The sequence below is a fragment of the Equus caballus genome, chromosome 18 (genome assembly GCF_041296265.1).
Source record: "Equus caballus isolate H_3958 breed thoroughbred chromosome 18, TB-T2T, whole genome shotgun sequence".
NCBI classification, from domain to species: domain Eukaryota; kingdom Metazoa; phylum Chordata; class Mammalia; order Perissodactyla; family Equidae; genus Equus; species Equus caballus.
In genome coordinates, this window is record NC_091701.1 from 39,487,238 (window position 1) to 39,510,611 (window position 23,374).

At 39.3% G+C, this 23,374-nt stretch overlaps 1 protein-coding gene across 9 annotated transcripts in view; it reads right to left on the bottom strand.

The window, feature by feature from the left end:
• Positions 1-23,374, bottom strand: part of ACVR1 (activin A receptor type 1) — a 122,657-nt gene that overhangs the window by 65,824 nt on the left and 33,459 nt on the right. For 2 of the 9 annotated variants that reach the window (XM_070240978.1, XM_023622944.2), the window contains exon 2: positions 6,670-6,857. The exons of 2 other annotated variants lie outside the window; for them this stretch is intronic. The gene's annotated coding sequence lies outside the window, so the exon portion shown is untranslated. Of the gene's footprint in view, positions 1-6,552; positions 6,858-8,012; positions 8,204-11,356; positions 11,448-23,374 lie in introns of those variants that run through there. 5 more of the 9 variants (XM_070240980.1, XM_070240977.1, XM_070240979.1 and 2 more) reach the window with 4 other exon arrangements.

Here is a 23,374-nt window from a genome sequence, read left to right on the forward strand (position 1 = left end):
TGGTATAGTGGTTAAGTGTGCATACTCCACTTCAGCGGTTTGCAGGTTCAGATCCCAGGCATGAACCTACACACCACTCACCAAGCCACGCTGTGGTGGCATCCCACATACAAAAAAACAGAGGAAGATTGCCACAGATGTTAGCTCAGTGACAATCTTCCTCAAGCATAAAAGAGGACGACTGGCAACAGACGTTAGCTCAGGGCCAGTCTTCCTCATACACACACAAAAAAATTAATTTAAAAAATGTATTTATTACAGATATTTCAAGTTCCATAGAAATAGAGAGAAAAGTATAATAAACTCTATTTTTGACCTCACAGTTTCAAAAATGAACAACACCTTACCACCTAGTTTCAAAAATAAGCAATCATCTCCTCTATTTTGCCCATTTTCTTCCTGAGGTATTTTAATGAGAATCTCAGATATCACATCCTTTCACCCACAAATTCTCTCTAATAGATTAGGACTTTTTATAAACACAACTATAAAACCAATATCTCACCTAACAAAATTAAAAGTATTCCTCCTCCAAATATCATGTAAAAGCTAATCAGTGTTTAAATTTGCCCAATTTTCGACAGCTATAAACATCCCCCAACTGCCCCCCAAGAAAACTGTGGTGAGAACGGGAGTGGCATACCAAAAAGAAATTGTTTTTATCGCTTTTCAGCTATCATAACTAGTCGTGCCGTGTTCGGATTGTGGTAGTATTGAGAATACTGTGTGTCTAACGTAGAAGAAAGCAAGTGAGTAGCCACTGCAAATTCAAATCCTACCCTCCCCTGCGACTCTGGAGAACCAGAACTCTCTCCGTGGGATGAAGGAGACACAGATGTAATGCAGAAGAGGTTAGGCAAGAACTTCAGAAACTGAATTTGCATTGGAAGTATCAGTATGCACTCATAACATATTTTATATATATATTTATCCTCTGTCCACAAAAAGGCCTAGAAACAATGACCTGCCCAGCGGCAGTGAACATTCCTGGTGCCCAGGTTGTGGTGTTAAAACAGTATTTCCCACTAAAAGAAAAAGAACAAGTTGAAGTGAATCAAGAGGTTGTAATCACCAAATCCAGCCAGAGGGAAAGTAGAGGTCAAATGGCTGGGTTCTTCAACAGATAAACTGCAAGGAAAAAAAAGGGCTGGAGGAGGAATCTAAGGTTTTAGAGACTTAAAAGACACAAAAAGGGGCCAGCCCGTTGGCACAGTGGTTAAGTGCACACATTCCACTTCGGCAGCCCGGGGCTCGCCGGCTCGGATCCCGGGTGTGGACATGGCACCACTTGGCAAGCCATGCTGTGGCAGGCGTCCCACATATAAAGTAGAGGAAGACGCACATGGATGTTAGCTCAGGGCCAGTCTTCCTCAGCAAAAAGAGAAGAATTGGCAGATGTTAGCTCAGGGCTAATCTTCCTTAAAAAAAAAATAGACAAATGTACTAGATGTACTAGACTAAACTACAGTGGCTAGATACGCACACGCGGGTGATAAAACCATAAAAAAGAAAATGAAGCAATTACTAGAGAAGTTAGGAAAATGGTTACTTCTGGAGGAAGAGGGGGCTATGACGGACATGGGATGTGCTAGGGCTCTAGGGAGGCCACTAATATTCTGTCTCTAGACCTGTGTGGGGGTCACAGAAAATATTCACCTTATAATAATTAACTAAGCTATGTATGCTTTGTGTGGACATCTGTATCTGTGTTTTTACACCAAAAGGTAACAAGGAGGAAAGAAAAGCCGAATGTGTGTTGTTAAAAAAAGGTGCAGACTGACACGTGCACACACACCGAGGAAGTAGCAGCATTGCGTATCATGTACACATGCAAAAATTTGCCCAAGTTTATGTTACGAATAAATTTATGCAATAAACTTCGGAAATATCAACTATTTTTTACCTTCAAACAGGAAAACTATTTTTTCAAGTTTCAAGGTTATTAATTGCTAATAGAGAAATAGACATCAGTTACCTAGTCATAATCAGAAATCAAGTATTAAAATGAACACAACAGGGGCCAGCCCCGTGGCCGAGTGATTTAAGTGCGTGCGCTCCACTTTGGTGGCCCAGGGTTTCACCAGTTCAGATCCTGGCCATGGACCTAGCACCGCTCATCAAGCCATGCTGAGGCAGCGTCCCACACAGCACAACCAGAAGGACCTACAACTGGAGTATACGACTATGCACTGGATGGCTTTGGGGAGAAGAAGAAGGAAAAAAAAAAAAGAAGACTGTCAACACTTGTAAGCTCAGATGCCAATCTTTAAAAAACAAAATTAACACAACATATTATGCTAAGTTGGTTCTTCCTCTCTCTTACTTCAATTATTTAAGTTTCATGTGTCAAGGATACAGAAAGATTGCAGAGTCCAGATCAACGTTTCCCAAACACCATGCAACAATATCACCAAATACGAAAAATTAACATCCTAAAGACGTGAACCCTCCCTCACAAAGTTTATCTATACATGTAACACAATCCGGGTAACAAGATTAACAGGTTTTCTTCTCAGGGGAGAGGGAATGGTGATTTTAAACTTCATATGATTTATATGATTATTTTAAAGTTCATATATTTTTTTAAATATATTTTATAAATATATTTTTTTAAAAAAATCACATAAACAAAAACAAGAAATTCTGTAAAATGGAACTTTAAAATTCTATGAAAGGCAACTTTTAAATATTAAAATTCTGTAAAACGGAACTACCCCTACCAAAAAGAAAACAACATATTAAGCTCTAAAAGTTAAAAAAGAGTGTGATCCTGGTACACACATCAGCAGGGAGATCAATGAAACTAAATGGAGAGCCCAGAAATAGACAAAAATGTATATGTGAATTTACAACACAAACGAAATCAAAGGAGAAAAGTTGGGGACTATTCAGTAAAACTCAAATGACTAGCCAATGTGACAGAGACTGCTGATTTTCCACGACAATTCCTTCCTCACTTCTTCTTGGGTACATGCTGACCAGCAGTGGCTGCATTCCCCACCCTCCCTTGCAGCTCACATGACTGAGTTCCCACCAATGGAAGTAGAAAGGACGTATGTAACTTCTGATCACTTGCCCTGGACTCTCTCCTTTGTCCTTCACATTGAGGGAACCCAGATATGGTAGCAACTCAGCTATGACTACGCAGATAACTGCAGTGACAATTGCTAGAGCAAGAGGACAGAGGAAGCTGAGTCTCACTGAGCAGTGGAGATGGGCTGTCCTGCTTACATTGGGACTGTTAAGTGAGGGAAAAACCAACTTCTACGTTCTTTGAACTACAGCCCCATTTCAGTCCCTTGGTTACAGCAACTCAGCCCTACCCTAATTAATAGAGCCCCTAGAGAAGAACTAAGTTGGATTCATACCTAACATTCCAGATGGATCATAGATTTAAATCTAAAAAGAGAACCACATGACAGTACAGGGAACCAAGAGATAGGTTTTTAACTCTAGGAATGGAAAAGGTCTTTTAACTGTAATACAAAATCCTGAAGCCACAAAATGTTTGTTTATATATTTATCTCTAGAACCCACTTTGAACATCTTTTATTGACTGTCTCTTCTACTAGAGTAAGCTCCATGGAGCAAGAACTGGAAGCTGTTTTCTCCACTACTGTATAACCTGCTGCCTAGAACAAGTGCCTAAGACGTAGAGGCATTCAATAAATATATGTTGAACAAATAAATTGGTAAATTTAAGTATAGAAAATTTTAAATAATCTGCACAGCAAAATAATAATTTTTACACAAATGACCATATATAAATATCACATATCACAAAGAGAAAAGGGAGGGCTAATTTTGTTAATTCATAGGCGCTCCCATGAACTGATAATAAAACGATAAATAACCCAATAGGAAAATAGACAAAGGACACCGACATAGAGGGAACAGTACAGTAAATACAAATGGCCTTTAAACTTATGAAAAGATGCTCAATGTCAATCAAAATAAGAAAAAATGCAAATTAAAGCTCCACTAAACTGTCATTTTTCACCTATCAATTTGGCAAAGGAAAAAACCTATCAGTTTGACAATCATACTGTGATTGGCAAGGCTATGAGGAAGCAATGTTCTCATCCATTGCTGGTGAACTCTAAAACTTTGCAAGCTCTATGAACAGAGCAACTTGGCAATAAATTTCTACCAAAATTAAAATGTACGTACTACCCCTTGACCTAGCAATTCCACTACTAGAAATGGATCCTACAGACACGCTCATGAACATGTTTAAAATTATAGACATACCAGGTTATTCCCTTTAGCATTGTTCATGATAATAAAACTGAAAATGATCTATACGGCCATCAACATAGTATCGGTTAAACAAATTACAGCACATCTCTACAGGGGAATGCTAGGCATCCATTAAAAAAGAATGTAGTAGCAATATGGAAAAACTTCCAGGAAACATTATTTCAATGAAAAAAGGTACAAAATAGTGTATTATGTGTTGGTATATTATATATGCCCTGAAATCTGAAAGAATGCCCAAGAAATCGGTAACAATGGTTGCCTCTAGGAAGGGTAACTGGGCACTAGGGAGACAGAGGGAGGAGGGAGACTTATTTTTCACTCTTTTGTACCTTTTTAATCGTACAAACATTGATTATATTACCTTCCCAAAAGTAAATATTTTATAAAATAAGAATAATACAAATATCCATCCCCAACCCCAGATATCTGAAAACTTCACTGCTGAGTCTCACTGTCAATCACACTAGGAAACTACTGAACTTAATAATTTTAACCTTGTTTCATAATTAAGAAAAACAGGGTCAGCAATTAACTAACACCATCATCTCCTCCTCTTCCCTCGAATAAACATATATGCAAAATAAAGCCAGTCTCTTGATTCCGTCCCTTTTATTCATTACTGCCTCTTAAAACTAATTCTACCTCATGCCACCTTAAACGGGCATGAAAATATCTCAAAATGCTCCAAGGATGGTAGCCAGAACTAACAACTCTGCTAATATATTAACACAGCCTAGTGCCAAAGAAGTCGCTTCCAGGCATCCAGAAGATGAAAATGTGACATAACTGACACCTCGGCAACAGCCCAAAGCTGTGCATCATCTGCCTTGGAAAATAAAAACGCACATCCTTAATGACAGAAGTCCAATGTCAACAGTCATGGCTTTTGTTTTTCCCTAATGGGAAAGGTCTCCCCCCACATCCCCCTTTAAATTATAGGCTAACCCCTCACTTGAGGACTGGTTATTATTATGTTACAGCCATATAAGGAACACCAGGCAGTCATTTCACAGGCTGAGATTCTGCTGAAAAGGAAAAATTCTGCTTAAAAGGGAAAATGCCCACAACATCTCAAGTGGAAGGAAAAACCAAGTTGCAAAACAAAGTGTGGAGTCATGTTCTATCGATTTTTAAACATAATTAATATGCATATTTTGTTGGTACAGAAAAAGATTTGTACATGAAAAAGTGTGTGTTCCAAATTATTAGCTATGGGTGAAAGAGAGAAGGGAGGAAATTTATCTTTAAATATGTCCGTACTTTACACTGTTTTGTACTATTTGAAATTAAATAACCAAAAATGAACTTTTATAAAAAGACTAAAGCGTTTTAAAATAATAAATTAGACTTTCCTTAAAAAGAAAGCACCTGACAGCTACTAGAGACCTTCCAGAAACGTGTTGGCCCTAAGGAGGCTGAATAGACCAATCCTGGCAACCCTTAATCCTAAGTCACTAGCTTCTGTCTCTATGTACAAGTTCAAACCAGACACACCCACTAACATTCAGCCCGTCAGGTCTCCTCTCACAGAAGCATCTTATAGATATTTGTACTACCCCCACTGCTTAACACAACATTAACAGCATTTCATTATGATAGCAAGACTTCTTTACACAGATTTCAAAGTACTCCATAGGAAGCACAGTATAAAAATGTAGTTCTGGAAAAGGTAAAAGTATGGAGACAGGAAGAAGATCAGCAGCTGCCAGGGAGTGGAATAGGGAAGGATGAATAGGAGGAGTGCAGAGAACTTTTTAGGGCAGTGAAACTACTCTGAATGATGCTATAATGGTGGATACATGTCATTATACATTTGTCCAAACCCAGAGAAGGTACAATACCAAGAGCAAATCCTAATGTAAACTATGGACTTTGGGTGAGAACGATGTGTCAACAGAGGTTTAACTACTGTCATAAATGTACCACCCTGGAAGGGGATATGGATAGTGTGAGAGGTTGTGCATATATAGGACAGGGTTATGTGAGAACTCTCTGTACTTTCTGCTCAATTTTGCTGTGAACCTAAAAATGCTCTAAAACGTAGTCTATTTAATAATAGAAAAATAGTAGTGGCCTATAAGGTGAAAAGAATGGCAGAGGCATTTTATATATAGGGAAATGTTGGTAATATTTGAACAACTTGGCCAAAGTTAAAGAATAACTGAGCAGCTCCACCAAAAAAAGTCTACCTTCAAGGCAACGCAAGAACTAAGAACTATTAGGCTGGGTCCTAACTTTCTTAGATTGGATTCATATAAACCAATAAAATGATTATTGTGGCTAAGAATTTACCGTGTAGATTTGATCTCTGCCAAAGAACATTAAAAGAGGTGATTTGTTGAAATGGCTCTACTGCCGTCGCTGGCAACGCTGCTCTGAGAGCTCCTGGGGAAGAGCAGACTAGGCTACCTTAGAGCTGGCTCCCGGTCATAGCTTCCTGAAGTCCTTCAAGCAGTGTGCTCTTGTTCAGAGCTTCGCTCCCTCCTTCACCCGGAGACTTGGGGAATGGGAGAGGGGCCCCTGGAGTCTCCTGGAATAATGAGAAGTTCTCCAGTAGCTCTGGATCTGGCAACGTGATGCTCACAAGCGGATCAGGGCTGCAGAAGGGGAGAAGAAAGAAAACCAGCTAAGCAGAAGAAAATTCTGCAGTTGTGAATGTGCTGGCTAAAGGAAGTGTACACTTGACAAGCCTTTCAATTGGGACCACAAAACTAAGGCCGATTTATAAGTGAGGCAAGTATTTCACTATTGAAAAATAGTGTAATGTAGTATGTTGAGGTCACAGATCCATACTGTTCTTTAAATATTTTTCTAAGTGATACAAAACAGAGTAAGATCTGCAGTTGGTAAATTTTAAAATCAAGTGCCTTGAAAACCCATATACCATGTACTCTAGTCCATATAAAAACACACACACAAACAAACAAAACAATGGCTTTGCATATATTAATTATTACATGTACCTGGTTAAAAAAAAAAGTTCAAGCACTACATAAGCATAGAACGAAAGTCTCTCTCCAGACCCCCACTGCTTCTAGAGACACCCCATGTACAAGAGCAACCAATTTCTTGTGTATCCACCCAGAAATAATCTGGTTTTGGTCCATTTTCAACCACAATTCTCAGTGGCAGATAGATCTAGTTCAAAGGCTCATGAAACAATGGTGGGGAAGGAGTATGCAGCAGAAGGGAAGGGGGCTTTAGATAACTGACACGAAAAACAAAAGCCACCCAAGTTCCTTTTTCCTTAAAAACATCAACATTTGCCAAAGGAAGAGGAAATTTTTATTAGAACCGAACTTTCCCATTCAAATAGTTCAGTAACACAAAACATTGAAAAATTTACTCTTTTGGAAAACAGCCCCTTTTTTTTAACCTCAAGGAACATTTTGCCAAGAAAACGTTCACGTAAATAAATCTAAGCAGAAAACAAACCCAAAATACAGCATTCCTAATTATTTGGAAGGAAAATCACATCAACCTTGAAATTCAAGGGAAATGCCTTATAAATAATATCAAACCTTTCCTCGCTTGGTTTAAATTGAGGCTCACAATCAATTTGAAAAGAAAATCTAGACATGCAAAAGGCACGCTGAAAAACAAGACACACAAAAATAACCCCCTCCCTCAGAAAGGTCAACCAGAAATTTGACATTTTCAGCAATCATTCAGCAAAGTTAAAGAGTAAAAAATCCATTTCTAGAGTGGATATCCTTAAAAACAAACTCATCAGCTAAGCAGCATCCACAAACCTTGAGTTTCAGGACAAACTGTTGAAATCCTGCTATTTTCCGAGATCCTGGGGCCAGGGAACTTTGGCGGATTCACACTGAAGCGGCTTTCCCCTCTGCCAAAGACTAACTCGTTTCAGGAGGGGCCAGCGCTAGGCTGCCCTGCTAGGGCCAACCATGTCTTTAACTTAGACGTACTTTTTGGAGCGAAGCTTAAGACAAGGAAGAAAATAAAGAAACATTGGTGCATACTTTTCTGAATCTTTTTAAAAATCAGAGAGTGACATTTTTTTTTGTTTTTTAAATTACAAAGGTGCTCCTATTTCCCTTCCAACTTCCCAGCCCTATCACCATCATGGCATGGAATTCCTTCAAGACCACGCTCAGGTTCCCTTGCCTCTGTTGGGCCTCTCTAATGAGTCTTATATTTTCCATATCTTTCCATTCTAATTCCTCTGATATTTATATTCTGTATGACTCAATCTGGCACTTAATCCTCTGCCTTGAACTAGGTTTGACTCAAAACCCATTTAAGTCTAGGCAGGGATCACCTATTATTCTTCTGCTATATCCTTTCTTCACAGTACCTAGCACACAGGTGGTATTCAAGAGTTACTGGACAAACATGTCCAGTAATTACACTACAATTATTATATTATGTTATATAATATACATATATTATGTATTATATATTTAATACATCATATTTCTAATATTACATATTAATAGCTACTGATCAAGTCTTCAAATCAAACATAATTTAATATTTGCTTTAAAATTCATCACGTTCTCAAACAACCCATGGATTGAAGTCAAAACCAATGTACTACGAGGAAGAACAGGCTAGTAAAATGGGAGCTAAAGTGGAGAGCAAATTCTGGATACTTAATTCTTCAAATGTTCTACTCAGGATTCATTTCCCCACAAATACCCTTCATGCCAATAAGCAAGCTTGGCAGATTCTGAAAGGTAGTGGAAAGTAGTTGTGTTCAAAACCTCGAGTGATTAAAACAATAAAAGCAAAAGAAAAAAAAAGAGACATATGCACCAATTAAAATCAGAGCTATGAAATAAATATCTATATAGCAAACTCCAGCAATTCATCACAAAACTTTCGCTGAGCTGAGTTTTTTTCCAAAACCTTAGCCAACTCATTTGCTTGGCTATGGAGGTTTAATTACTGGCAGCTAATCGTGCCACGTGAAAATCTGACCCATAAAGGTTAGAGGCACATTCCTGTGAAGTGGTGGAGGGTGAGTGTGAGGAAGGGGAAAAAGAGAAATCCAACAAAATGTTCTAACTCCAATTGCAGACTTAACAGAGAAGTACATTTTTCTTTAATCCAATTGAAAAGAACATGCATAATTTCTTCAAAGTCATTGTAATATGATGGGGCCTGAATAACAGGCAAGCGTAAAAGATACTTAAAATCAAACCAGTTCTTGGCAATCAACAAAGCAGCTAAGCAACAAGAAAAAAAAAAAATCAGGGCAACTTTTCTATTATAACTATCTCCTTGGCTTCTAGAAATTACAGCTTCCAAATACTGCAAATCCTTGCCCTTTCAAGACATCATCCTTTGTATGTGACGAATGCTAGACTTATCGTGGTGAACATTTTGCAATGTACACAAATATCAAATCATTGTGTTGTATACCTAAAACTAATATAATGTAATATGTTAATTACACCTCAATTTTAAAAAAAGACATCATCCCATACTTTCCCTGTCTATCCACCCAGGCCCATAAAACAAATAAACCATGGTGTATCTTGCTATAGAATGATTGTTAACTGAAATTATGTTAAGCAGCAGCATATGGCAGCAAGAACATGGACTTAGAAAAGAGCTAAACCCAGTTTTCCAATCTACTAAATGTGATCTTACACAAATCATTTAACCTGTGAGTTTCAGTTTCCTTTTCCATGAAATGGTATAAACTTCTTACCTTTGAGAGTTACCAATAAACGCCAGCTATCATTATGTGACCCTTAGTTCCAGCACTGTGCTAACCACATCCTTACACTATCTGATTTAATCCTAACAACACAAAAATTGAGAGAAAGGTATTCTTATCCCATTTGAAGGATAAGAAAATAATATTGGAGAGGTTAAGTAAAATTGTCCAAGGTCACACTTTTTTAATGTGGCAAATCAATTCAAATTTTGCTGACTCCAAAATCTATGTTCTTAATTGTCAGTACGTTAAATTGCACCTTGATGGTTTGTAAGAACTGAAGTGAATGCTCATAGTAAATATTCTTAGTTCCCTTCCTTGCTTTCCATCCCTTAGAATAACAGAAGTGCTAAAGCAGCATGGTAGAAAAGCATAAAGCACACCAATCCCCAACAATAGCACAAATCATCTGCACGGTACTCCAAAGGTCCTCTTGTCCTGGTTCTAAAATCATATTGCTACACCCAAACATATAAATGTCGAGTATCCTTGAAGAATAATCCCAGATGCTTCAATATGTGGGAAACACAGGTATGATCTATTAGTTAATTCTGGAGAAAGGGGCTTTCAGCCAGTTCCCAGGATTCCCAATCTCCCAGTGGAACAAAAATAGGTCACATGCTCTAGACAACTGATAAACTCAGGGGACGCCATGGAGCAGAAAGAACAGGAAGAGCTACATAAAGTTGAGAATTGAAAAGATAAATGCTGATCGAATCAGGAACACAGAGATACAGCAAATCCTCTTCTCCGAGTGTTTCCAAATTCTCATCAGATATTAATCTTTGGGATTTGGGAATGAGAAATAAAAATTACCAGGAATTTCTCCAGAATTCTCCAAATTATAGATACTCTTCAAGTACTTCCAAACATTCTTTACTCATTATTTTGGATATCTAAAAAAAAATCTGGTAAGTAAGTAAGAAATAAACTTAACAGTATTTACAAAGAATTATAGCCTATAACAAATATTCAACTGCTGGAAAATGCCAGTGAACATTATTGGGTTGTATTCCAATCGTGGGCTAAATCCAGCCCACAGTCTGTTTTGGTAAATAAAAGTTTTACTGGAACACAGCCCCACTTGTTCATTTTACGTATAGTCTATGGCTGCTTTCACACTAAAACAGCAGAGCTGATAGTTGTGACAGAATCCATATGGCTTGCAAAGCCTAAAATATTTACTATCTGGCCCTTTAGAGAAAAAGTTTGTTGACCTCTACAATAACCTGCATTTGGATTTAAGACGAAGGTTAACAACGCTACACAGAATCACATGCTGAAACTGCCATTTTAAAGACTTATTTTGCTTCAGAAACGTATTTCTTGGAATACCACTCACAGGCGTTGTATACAATATGCCATGCATATAAACTTATACTTATTTTATTTGCGAGGATGACTCACCAGTAGCAGCAGACAGGGCCACAAACGCATTTATAGCATAGCAACAGCTACAAGCAATCGTGACCCGGTCTCTCCTCTGTGCCCCTATCCTGTCCTGGCTCTGGGAAATGTCAATTTTATCCTTCAACTCTGCAGGTTAGCTTTCAACTTGACATCAGTGGATTCCTTCAGTCTATTAATGTCTCTATGTTGACTGTCTCATTCTCACAGGAGAATTCCAACACCTTTTCCCATTTACCTGATCTCGTAACTGCTTTTTTTCAGGATTTAGAAAAACACAAATTTCCCAAGAAATCTTGGGAAGAAATTCTGCCATGGAAACACTATTCTCTCCACATATATATTTAGATACTGAGTAGGGATCAAACTCATTAGACTTTTAAAGGCTGGAAGAAAAGAGTTGGGGAGAAGAGGCAGGCAAGTCTCCAGAATGTTTTATGGAAAAGATTGAGGTCTGTCTCAAAGCCCAGAGAGAAGACCAGCCAAAGTGGAGACAGGATGAAGATTAGATTTCTTAATGCTTTGGCCCCAGGGATGGATTTAAAGCCCAAATATCAGAGCACCTTTCTCCTCTAGAATTTAAATTATAATTTGGCTGAGATGAGAGGCATCCGCTGTGGAGTGGCCAGAAGTGAATGTAATTAAGTATCAGAATATATTTCTGAAGATAACCTGCTTAAAATTTATAACCTCAAACACCCTCATCTGAAGCAGTTTGGTGGCCCACCAAAATCCCATTTATCTGTCCGCCAAAGACTCATTTATTTGTGCCAAAAATGTAAGGCTAAAGAATGAAGTATAAAACTCAGGGAACAAAGGCAGTGGGATATAGCAGCATCAAAGGGTTAGGCTTGAACCAAGGACTCTTGGGTTGAATCCCTGTCCTGCCAATCACTAGACATGTAATCTTGGGACAAGTGTCTGAGTTGCCATCTCCCACTGGCAAAACAGGCATCAGGACTTTGCGCAGAGCTTCCGCGTGGGGAGTACATGGCATGTGAAGGGTGCTAATAAATGGCAGCTATTATTATAAATTCAATATTTAAGGAGCAGGTGTAAGAAGAGGAAAGTGAGAAATACTGAGAATCACAAGGGTTGAATTATTAGGTTGAATCATAAGAAATTGCCAAAATTTGACCATTTTGACTCATAAAAATAGCCATTTTAAAATAAATATTATAAAGGGCTCTGCAGAGAAGCCTGAAAGGAGAGAATGTGAAAGACTAATACCTCATACTCATTCCCCCACTGGTGGCAGCTTAGAAGAAATGCAGACACCAGATGGGAAGGCTACAGACTAAAACATAATACACCTTAGTCAACTCCTCACCAGATAGGAGGTGTGACTTCAGGGAAGAGAAGATTCCAAGAAAGACAGGCAGATAGAAAGACAAAGAAATATACATGCCTCTCTCCTAGGTAGCCACATAATTCACTCATTTTCTCTCTTCCTTCTTCATTCCTGTCCTCTCCTTTTCTTTCTTTCTTTCTTTCCCCACGCAAGGCCAATGGTGTCCTTTGTTAACCAGATTGGGAAGGAAACAGCATTTCTGGTCAGCTGATGTTACTGATTACATAGTAAGCCTTTCAGTACGCCTTGCAGAACAGCTGGTAGCTTGATAAAGAAATCCAGTGGATCCGTCACATTTTCCCCCTTATTTTTCTATCTTCCTTTCATACCATAGGTGTTAATTTTTTTCAAATCCTGGTAGTCCTCACCCAGTTAATGGGTCTGTAGTTGATTCATGGAGTCATGTCAATTTCTGGATGAGATCTGAGTTTCAAGACACCCCACTAGCCCAAATCTAAGTAGCTCTATTCCAGCATATCTAAATCTCAAAAAGGTTCTGAGTGAGGAATTAGAGTACCTGGTGTAGAAAGGGAGGAAGAACAGGCAAAGGTATGAAAGCAGCAATATGTCATTTCTTCCATCCTTCCAACCCACTCCTCTGAAACAGAATCAGACTTCACTGGTAATGATATGGCCTTTCTTAGTCTGTTGGGTCCAGCTTTCATGTATGTAAATCCCATTCCTGCAGCACTTGAGCACTCTCCATTACCATGAGGCATCCGGGTTTTATCTGCTGTCTCTCAGTAATGTGGTAATCCTGGATAATTACCCTCGCACATAATACTATGGAGCCTTTCATCAGCTGATGATCTCAAAGGACTTTTACAAGAGTTCACAGGGATGCCACCCACCTGGGCCAGAACCAGATGTTCTGGTTTTCTAATGGGGTGTCTGGCATTTTGTTTCTCCTAAGCTTTACTCTGGGGTTCCTGTGTCTATAAAACCCTCATTAGACAGATACTAGGAAAACTTCAATGGGGAGCCTCTAGAAAGTAGGAACTCTCTGTATCCAGCGTCCTGGTGTATCTTCCAATGCCTGGTCTAGTCTAGCATGATGAGAGATTTATTTAAATATTTGTGGAATGAATGAAGCTTAAAACTACAGAAAAATCAAAAGCATTAATAATTTCAAGCTCATAAACTTGGTAAAGAAAACTTCTCTATCACTAAATGGCTAAATTTCTACCCCAGACTTAAATTCAAAGCAGTGCAAAAAGTACTAAATACTTGTATTTGAGTGGAATAGGTTAACACAAGAACCATAAAGAAATATATAAAGAATTATAGAAAATGTACTATTTCATAAAAGCGGTCTTCCCCTTAGTATGGCAATAAGTTTTCTTAGCACACTTATTAACTAAACAACTACACCACGGTAAGGTTAAGTTTTTCAAAACTGTATCTTCAGAGATTTCCAGAAACACTGAAAGGGGCTACTACAAAAGAGGGGTGCCAAAATAAATGGACAGAGAACTAAAGCTTTTACAAACCATTCTTGCAATATCCTCTTGCAAATATTTGTCAGTTACCAAGCTAAAATTCTCACCAGATCACTCTCCCTAATTAAGTTCTAAGGAGAATAAAGTGAATAAAAGTCAATCGACATTCTTTTTTCTAAGTGTTTGGTTTAATGTATTATTTGCCCACAGGCATATAGGCATTTCCAAGGCTAGATCAGAAACTGCTTGCCACCTGTGCAGAGAGAACAAGTAACCAAGCAAAAAAGACCCACTAAAGTTAAAAAAAAAAAAATTAAAAATGAACAACATGTTGTATGGCTTTGTTTTCTTGTTGTTGTTATTATGTGTGTGTGTGTTACATATCCATAATTATGTCAGACAACCTATGCATTTTATAAGAAGTAGTTGCCAGTCCTGTAATGTGTTATCTGAAAAACTAACCTGCAAACTTCTTGAAGAGAAAAACAGGCTCTTATTTATCTTTTAGTTTTATAATAATTGGGGTAACATCGTTTCCGGATTAGTCAACAAATATTTGCTGACTAGTGAACAGTGAGATTAATTTAAAGTAAGATTAAAGGCAAGTATCCAGGGGACTCTGGGTCTACCACTGACTGAGCAGCCTTGAGCATCTGAGCCCTTCAAACCATATCATCTGGATGGGATTACTGCAGGGAGTCATCAAGGCGCAGTGGAGAAAACACTGAACTAATGAGCTAGAGGCACCCCTGCACGATAGCTGTGTGACACCGGGAAGTCATTTACCCTCTCTGGCATCCATTTCTCCTGACTATAAATTGAGAGTGGTGGCCCAAGTTGCTAAGCTTCCCTCCAGCTCAAAGATTCTCCGTTTAGGTATTTCGTTTACAATTGCTAGCATGATTCCTCAAGAATTAGGCTAACGGGAAAGGCTACCTCTCTAATTAAAGATGGTTTTCCAACTACTCCTGTACTGAGATGGCACCCAACCCACTCACTCAAAAAAAAGTAAAAATAACATGTTTCATTTGATTTAGCAATGTACTGCTTAACTCACAGAGGTTTGCTTTTAATCTAATTTGGTACCAATAATTTGTTTGCCAACTGAAAGATAATTGAGTAAGAAAATGAACAAAAAAGAAGTAGAATAACAGTGGGGAGTCTATCAAGACCAGTCTATGAGAATATGCCCAGTTTCCAAAACATGGACTCTAGATTCACAAAACTAAAGTCAGCACATCCACCTCACCCACCAACTCAAACCTGCTAATCTTTCTTTATGTTCTATTCATGCAATGGAGCCATCAATGAACCTTGAAGACCAAGTTGGAAACTGAGGAGTTCACCGGATAAACCCCACCCCTGTCTTTGTCTCCGCCCTTATTGTCTCCCACAAGCAGCACTCCAGCTGCCCCCTCTGCCATCTCCAGTAAATACCTGCCTACAGTGCAGTCAATGGCCACCGAGCTGCCTCTCCTCTGCTCAGCCGTCAGTGGCTCTCCTTAGCATGTGCAGATTCCTGATTTCCATGACCTGGCCTGAGACCTCTCCAACCTCATCCAGTCATCACCCCACAGGCACTCTGACTAACTGCACCTTACAGTTCCCTGAGGACACCACGATCTTGTTTACCTCTTGTCTTTGCACTTCTCCGCCTGAAATGTCTTTTTCCATGTGGCAAATTCCCATGCTTCAGGATCAGCCCAAGAATCACCTCCTGATGGAAGCCTTCCTTGAAGCCCCCTTGCCCGTACCCTGAGATACATGCACCCTCATCTATTGTTCTCAGACGTAATTATCATGGCACCTAAAAAGAGCATTTCAATTTTTTTTATTTCATTGCCTAGTAAGTCTGCGGATTCCTTGAAGTAGTATTTTTTCATCTCTATAGTCTTAAAAACAATTGGGCTTTAAGAAATATTGATAGGTGAATGAGTGAACCCTGATAATGGATTCAAAACATAAGAGGAACTCTCCAAGGAAAATACGAACAACAAAAATTGAGGGGCTGGCCCCGCGGCCAAGTGGTTATGTTCACGCGCTCTGCTTTGGCGGCCCAGGGTTTCACTGGTTTGGATCCTGGGCACGGACATGGCACCACTCATTGAGCCATGCTGAGGCGATGTCCCACATGCCACAACTAGAAGGACCCACAACTAAAAATATACAACTATGTCCCAGGGGGCTTTGGGGAGAAAAAGTAAAAACAAAATCTTTAAAAAAAAAAAAAATTGAGAAATGCTAACGGCAAAAAAGGAGGTAGGGCTACCAGAATTCACTTTTAGTATTGTCATGGCTTTTAATTCAAAGCAAAAACCTCCCCCAAATCCTAAATTATAGAGACTAAAAGAGAACTCAAGTGTTTATTTCATACAAAAAGACAACGTGTAAACCAAATGCATACACTAAACCACAGCTTCCAACTGATTTACATATAAAAACAAGGAAGTACTCCCTACTCCAACACTTTACAACATAATCTTTTTCTAAATTATATATATATATATACAGAAAAGTAACTTGAGAGCAACATTCAAATACCATGCTAAAACTGTAATATTACTGGAAATTAAGATGTCAGTAAAATATAAGAATGGAGATGCTTCATCTTCTAAGAATAACGTTAATTTTTTTCCCAGAAAATTATTCCCGAGATGGTCACTTGGAGCCAGGCCACCATAAAATTCCCATGGCTAGGCTCTCACTCACTGGCCTCCTTCCAGATATCTTCAATGTGCTGGGGGCCAGAATGGGAAAAAGATGAGCTCTTCTTACCATGAAAATGCTGTCTTCTTAATACTTCTCCCCCCCCCCCCGACACCCACTCATTTTCCCAGTCCCAACCTTTTCAGACCACATAGTGGGAAGAAAAGAACAAATACATAAACTGCTATATAATGTATTCAACTTAATTTAATGAGCATAAAAAAGGTAACAGCAAGGAGGCAATGGCCAAAGTTGAATGATAAGGAGAAGGAAGATCCAAGGAATAAACTGGCCTGTTATTTGCACTCGCTGGCTGGGATCACGTTGAGTTTACACATGAAATTGCTTAATGCATGAGTCATTTCAGATCATAACTGTATTGATTCATTTAATGTGTTCAAGCAAACCTGCAATGAAGATGACCTAGAAATCTCGAGATGCAGATAATTCTCCAATCAAAATAACGGGGTGACAGATATATTTTAGAAAAATCAAAAACATAAAGAAGTTTTTAGAAAAATGCTGAGAATTTACTGTTCTGGAGGATTCTGTGACCAGTGAAGAAACACTGGTGTCCCCTGGGAGGTTGGCCCATGAACTCAGCTTCTATCCTCACCGAGATCACATGATGACTGGCAGCCCGACCTTTGACTTCTACTTCAATGATCTTAGACTGATCTTTAAAATCAGTCTTACACGCTAATGGTTTCTTTTGGGAGTGATGAAAATGTTCTAACAGATAGTGGTGACAGTTGTACAACTACGTGGGTTTACTAAAAGCCACGGAATTGTATACCATAAAAGGGTGAATGCTTCAGTATATGAACTAACTTAATAAAACTGTTATTTTAAAAATCAGTCTGAAAGCTCTCACACCTTGTTCTATACAACTTAGACCTTGAATGTATGCTGTGCCTGTTTAACTACATGGACATACTGTCTCCCAATTCATTTTTGTGGAAAGAACCGAAGCTTTGGAATCACAGAGCTTGGGAACTGAACCTAGGTCTTCCCAGGCTCGGGGATCTTGAGCAAGTTACTCTCTGAGCCCCAAGCCCCAGCTCTAAAACAGGCAGACGCCACCTACCTATCAGATGAGAAGACTGAGAATCTGCAAATCACCACCACGCTCAGACTGGGGGTAAACGGCAGAAAATTAAAATGGAACAGACTCTACAAAAGGACGTATCAGGTGCTGGGAGAAAAATAAAAGGGAAGATGTAAAAGCAGGAAGGACGTGGCAAGTGGAGATTCAGGACCAAAGCCAGCCAGAATCAGGGTACACTCCTCTGGAATCCCCTTTTTGGTTTCAACGATGCTTTGGAATGGGGATGATATGGAGTCAGAGTGTGAGAATGGGCCTGCTCCCAGAAGCAAGTGCTGTTATCAAGACTACATAATCTACGATACCTAAATCTCTAGATTCCACACTTAAGTAATTTTATATGAGTAACCACAAAGCAGAGACATTTTCTATACTTTTAATCTCCTCAAGTGTCATTAAGCATTCTGCCCACTAATGGAATTATAACCTCTTGATTTGGGTTGCTATTAATTAGAACACGTAGTTTTGCACCAGGATTCATTTTTTTTATAGATTATTTCTATATAATAAAACATGCCTGAAGTTGACTGTGTTAACAGGCTTTTCATCTCAAGCCTCAAGATTCCACACCTGTGATTAATTTACATCAGCACAAGTTGAAACATCAGCTTTTCGATCATTTGTGATATTGCAACTCTTAAGAAGCAATTAGAACAAACAATCTATATTTACCATCAATAACCCAAATTTCCCAACAGGGTCAGAATTTCTAATGTGAAATTAATTCTCCACACAGTGGTTTTAATAACAGTATTCTCATTCAAAATGTGCTCTGTTTGTCCAAGCAACAATTAGAGGGAAAAAAAGTTAACCTTTAAAAAATACATATAGGGGCCGTCCTGTTTGCATAGTGGTTAAGATCAAACACTCTGCTTCGGCAGCCCAGGGTTCGCGGGTTCAGATCATGGGCACAGGTCACACACTGCTCATCAAGCCATGCTGTGGTGGTATCCCACATATAAAAAAGAGGAAGATTAGCAACAGATGTTAGCTCAGAGCCAATCTTCCTCACCAAAAAAAATAATAAAATAATAATATGTATATATAATACGTATGTATGTACACATATATATACATACAAACATATATATAAACATACAAACTTTATGCCACGCGTTTCTACCCTTGAAAAGAAATTCAAGAAGAGCTAAAAAGACTAGCAAGTTGCCAGCCGTGCCCTCCCCAAGGTAGAGGCCAACCTACGGCCAGCTAAACTCTCTCATTCAAAGCTCCTCAAGAGATCAACGGGTTAACAAACTAATCCTTCTGGGCTGCACATTAAATAAAGCGCCTGGAGATTGCTCTCCGATGGAGCTGGAGAGTGAGCTGAATATCACTGAGACGAGGTTCTTTCAATAGGAAGACAGGACCATGAAAGTCCAACACAAGTATAACAAGGAAATAGAAACATTAGCAGTTGGCTATGTTTACCATTCACACTGTCAAGAATTCTGAGAAAAACTCCACTGAGTTTCAGGTCACCAAACGCTCATCCATTTCATAAACATTCGTTGCCCTGATTTTGCTTTTTCACTTTTTAAATCCCAGGGGGAAATGATAATGTTCTCTAAGTTTTAGAATGGCTTATTTTCTAAAGTTGGCAAGAATGAAAAGACTCGCTAGCTTCCGTTAGTTCTAATTTTGAATGCATTAAGTATTGGGGGAGGGAACCCTTAGATAATAACTTTTGATTAACATTTTAGTTGTTTCGTGTGTAGCATTTTCGTTGGTTCTACCAGCATTGCTGTGCAGTCAGGTTTCTTTTCAGATGACACATTCTAGTATAAATTCAATTGGGTCTCCTAGAACTTTTAACCAAATTTGGACTCGTTTAATACAGTCTAAATCTGAGGTGAGGTGTCCTTCCATCATTTCTCACTTTGGACATCTAAGTGTGGGTCAGATGGATGCCTAGAAGCTATCTTATTTTAAACATAATTTTGTATGAACCTTCCTAGCACACATACACACACACAAACATGCTTTAACTTCGACTTCAGAGTCATAGTCAACTCCTAATGCCCTTGGCAAAGACAAGAGCCAATATATAAGGTAATTCAGGGGAAAAAAAGGCAAATAAATATGACTATTCCATGAAAGTAGGGACATGCCAGGATTGGGAAAAGCTTCCATAACTTCCATATGTGAATATGCTCTTTCTTTAGAGGGAGATGAGTGATTCCCAACTCTGGGGTTTATTGTACATCAAACAGCAAGAATGGTAAGGAAACTAAGTATTTCACACACACATTTACTGCCATTTCTCAAATATAGTATGAATTCATGGAGAGATATATATATACACATATGTAACATTACATGAATATATATTCAATCCATATATACTAAAAACGCAACTAAAGGCCCTAATTATTATTTTTTTTTTTAGGAAAAACCAGCACTCCATGCCCTAGCCCATCCCGGGTGTCCTCAGTCACTATCCTCTTCCTCCCCCACATTGTGGTGAAAACCCGAACTGAGGCCAGACGGCCCGAGTTAGAATTCAGGCTCTGCCATTTGCTACCTTTAGGGCCTTAGGTGCGTACCTCATGTGCTTCATCTGCAAAATTAAGATAAAAAAGTTGTACATGCCTCACAGAGCAATTATAAGGATTAAATGAGCGGATATATGTAAAGCACTCAGAACAGAAGCTGGTATGTATATAGCCCATTATTGTTATTGATGCTCTTGTTATTATTAGAAGCTTAATCTTGACTTCCGTGAAACTCATTCCCTTCTTTTTCTTAACAGTTCTTATCTTTTAACAACTGAAAAATACAGTTACTTTGACTTGTCTTTGAATTGCCTTCTTTTCTCACTCTGGAAGACACGACAATGCATAGGAGAGGGTGGTACTGAATTGGCTCTACAGTATGTCAAAACTTCTTTATGTCAATTACAAATAATAAATTATTTGCAATTCTCACAATGACCTGCAATGTAGCTATTCCCCACGGCAGGACTAAAAACCAACGGTATAACCAAGGATCCCTTAACCAGTAGAGTTTATTGATAGACTAAAAGGAAACCTTCACACTGATAGTAAGTATGCAGATGCCATCCCCTAAGGGTTATCTAGTAAGGAGAAAATGAAAGCAGGTCACCACCAACCAACGAGCCAACGCCACTTTTAATTTAATATCCGGTACTATTCTTTATCAATATGGATGCATATACGGACATCTATCAAGAACACTAAGGAGGCATTTATAGTATGAAATCTACAAATGAAAACTAAGGTGTCACATCTGAAACTCACCCATGTTCTTCAAATGTACAAAATTAACACAGTGATGCTCTGACATTTAGAAAAAGACAAGCTGCACAGTAGTATTAAGCATGACATGTTAAAGGTCACTTGATACCTAATATTAATCACTAAGGAATCGTATTTCCTAGAACAGTCTCTCTAGTTTGCCATCTAAATAAAAACCATCCCAGGAAAGGCCACATACTTTTTAAAAAATGCCTCACCTACAGGTTTTATCTAAAAGAATATGGTTTGTCCACAGACCTTACTGTGCCATCTTTAGTCACAAGAGAAGAAACCAGGCTTGAGATACTACGGCCACGGGCCACTTGGTGTGGCCTGGAAGGGACAGGTATGCAGCCAGGAACCATAAAACCATTCACAACCCACGTGTAATTTCCAAAAGGGAAGCACAGGGTGCACCTAAAATCATGGCTTATTGCTCTTCCCTACACATCTTATCCAACATCAAAGCCCTCCACTTCAGGAGCGTAACCCGGACAACCCTCACTCCCAGCCAAGCCATCACCAGGTATTTTTCTCAAGATTCACTTCCCCCAGCGTGCCAGGACACCCATCCTGGTTTTCCACTGCCCTGGCTTTGCCCACCAGGAAATGAAGGCCACCCTCTCACAGCAGGACTTTGGCCTCCTCAGCTCTGAGTCCTAAGGCCCTGGCAGGGTGCCTCACACAGGGTACGCCCACAAGGGAGTGTGTGAAAAATCAATGACTGTCTTTCCTCCTCCATGGAGCCTTCCAGGATTTAAAAGCAGTGTGTGCCCCTCCCCCCACTGCCAGTATTCTGCTGGATCTAGAGAAAGAACACCCACCTCCCTTTCTGGAGGCCCACTGCAATTATGCGCAATAAAGACCATACAGCAGTTCATATAATTTGTTTCATTCCAGCTGCACCAAGAATATGAGAAACAGACTTTGCAGCCTTGGGGAAGTTAATTCTTCAAGCTTTACCTCTCTTTCACCTGTAAAATGAGGCTACAGATATTAACTTCCTAATAGAGGTAAAGTCTGTGGCGCAGGACTTGGCACAAAAGTAAGCACTCAAATATCTCTTTCCACCCTGACATAGAGCATACATTAAAAACTCAAAGGAACTTAGATTTCACACTCACAGGAAACAGACAGGACTAGGTCATTGGCTCACCTCTCTGTTGAATTTTCAAAGCTTTTCTCCACCCCTCGAATAGCACTTCTTTCCTTCCCTTCTCTGGAGACCTCAGGGCTTCCCTGGCCTTGAGATAGAAGTTCCCCAAGTGAGGTCTCCTGCACGCAGCCTGGCCCGGCCCAGCGTCCTAGCAGAGGGCTTTCAGAGAATGGACTCAGAAAGTAGACACAGAATGAATAAGACCAAACGAAGCCTTTGCCACTCTCCAAAACAAGACGTCTAAAAAAAAAATTTTTTTTTTTTTTTTTGCTACTAATTTTGAGCATGGAACTTCAAAGATATTTGGGGGAAACTACAGTGTGACATCTGTGACAAGTGACTGTTCTCCTGGTTCTTAAGGAAAACTATCCAACTTTAAGAATAGTAACCCTTGAATATATTTTATATAAATTGACAATTTCTATTGTCACAAACCCAAACTAACCCAGATAAATAGGCTTGAAAACTACCAGCCAACTTCATCCTGTGAGTAACCATTAAGTTTTAATCAGATGTGGTTCAATTTCTGGAACAGCGAGCATTAAGAAGGGCTCATCAAGGAAAATGGGCAAAAGTGGGAGGAGAAGGAGGAGGAGGAGAAGGAAGGGAACAAAGAACCGCCCCTCAAGCCAGTCATTTAACGCAGACTCCTGGCTGAATACTTCAGCCCCTCTTGGCAGCTGTTGTCTCCTGCAGTTGGCACGAAGCGCTGCCAGTCTAGGACCAGCTTCCAGTGAGGACAGCATTGTTTTATTGGCTACTTAGGCAGTGCACACACCATTAATGGAGTTTTTATCTCTCCATTTTCCTGTCAGTACAGAACCAGCCAGTCTGACTCTGTTATTATCATTAAGAAAGCTTTTTTCCCCCTCCCCACACATACTCTTTAATCCAAACAACATCTGGGAACTTCAGCCTCTATCATATAAAAAGGAAACAGATTTAGAGGGAAGGGGGGCAGGGGGAATACAGCTCCAGCCACGCTGAACAACAACCAGATTCCA